Here is a 1,042-nt window from a genome sequence, read left to right as displayed (position 1 = left end):
TCCATGGCTTGTTTCTTTAGCTACAGAAACAGTTCTGAGACTAGCAGGCAAGTCAAAGTTGGTTGTGCCTAAAGCTTTCGCTGCATTTGCTTTTGCTATTTCTAACAGCTCCATACGATCTTTTTCACTCAAACGAAAGGGGGTTCTGCTCCGCGACCTCGTCCTGGATCTCGACCGCTCCCTCCACCTGCCGCGTTCCTCTGGGTACCCGGAGCGAGCGAAGCCATAATACCGCCGCCCCCGTGCGAGGGCATAGTGCGACCTTCGAAAGTACGACCTTCCCCGCGAGCGCGAGCGGCTACGAGACTGCGACCGGCGCGGCGAGGGAGACCGGAAATACCTCCGGGGCGGCCCGGAACGCGTGTCCAGGTAGCGGCGGCCGCGGGATCGAGAACGGCTAAGCGAGTAGGAACGCGAATAGCGCCTGTACTTCCGCTGGTGGCGCCTGCTCGAACGCGACCTCGACCTGGTCCTTCTCCCGGGCCGCCTGCGACTCCCGGACGACTAGCGGCTCGAGCCGCGGGGATCCGAGCGGGAGCTCCGAGAAGAGGAGCGGCTCCCAGACCGCGAGGACAGCCGGCTGGACCGATCTGACCCGGAGGCGGACGGGGAATTCTGCGGCGAGCCGGGCGGGCCACAGATCATTCACGTAATTGGACATATTCGCCCGAGACCTAGGCTTCCTCTTCTTCAGGAAAGATCCCTTCTCACAAACCCAGCAGCGCCTGAAAGAATTTGCAGCCTTTCACCGGAACACTCCCTGCAGGCTGATAACAGCTCCCTCAGAATGAAGAGAAAGGCCTACAGCCGACTAACGCTCGAAGTTCAGATCGGACAGAAGCTTTGTACAAGCGTTCGCTAACAAAACAAGGACCTACGTTACCGGGGACGTCCGGACGCAAAATCTGGTAGCAACTTTGAAATGAAAAAAAAAAAAAAAAAAAAAAAAAGAAAGAAAAAAGGAGCTGTAACCCCTTTTATTTTCTGCTTAAAATCAAACAAAACAAACAATTCTGTTATACACTAACATCTTCAAAGTACA

At 55.3% G+C, this 1,042-nt stretch overlaps 1 protein-coding gene and 1 pseudogene across 2 annotated transcripts in view; both read right to left on the bottom strand.

Annotated features, from left to right (window-relative positions):
• Sufu (SUFU negative regulator of hedgehog signaling) overlaps window positions 1-1,042 on the bottom strand; it is a 163,814-nt gene that overhangs the window by 60,479 nt on the left and 102,293 nt on the right. The window lies entirely within an intron of this gene.
• Window positions 7-899, bottom strand: LOC105742205 (annotated as a pseudogene).

The sequence above is a fragment of the Octodon degus genome, unplaced genomic scaffold, assembly GCF_000260255.1.
Source record: "Octodon degus isolate 3935 unplaced genomic scaffold, OctDeg1.0 scaffold00042, whole genome shotgun sequence".
Taxonomy (NCBI): Eukaryota; Metazoa; Chordata; class Mammalia; order Rodentia; family Octodontidae; genus Octodon; species Octodon degus.
This window is presented reverse-complemented; position numbering and strand designations above follow the sequence as displayed.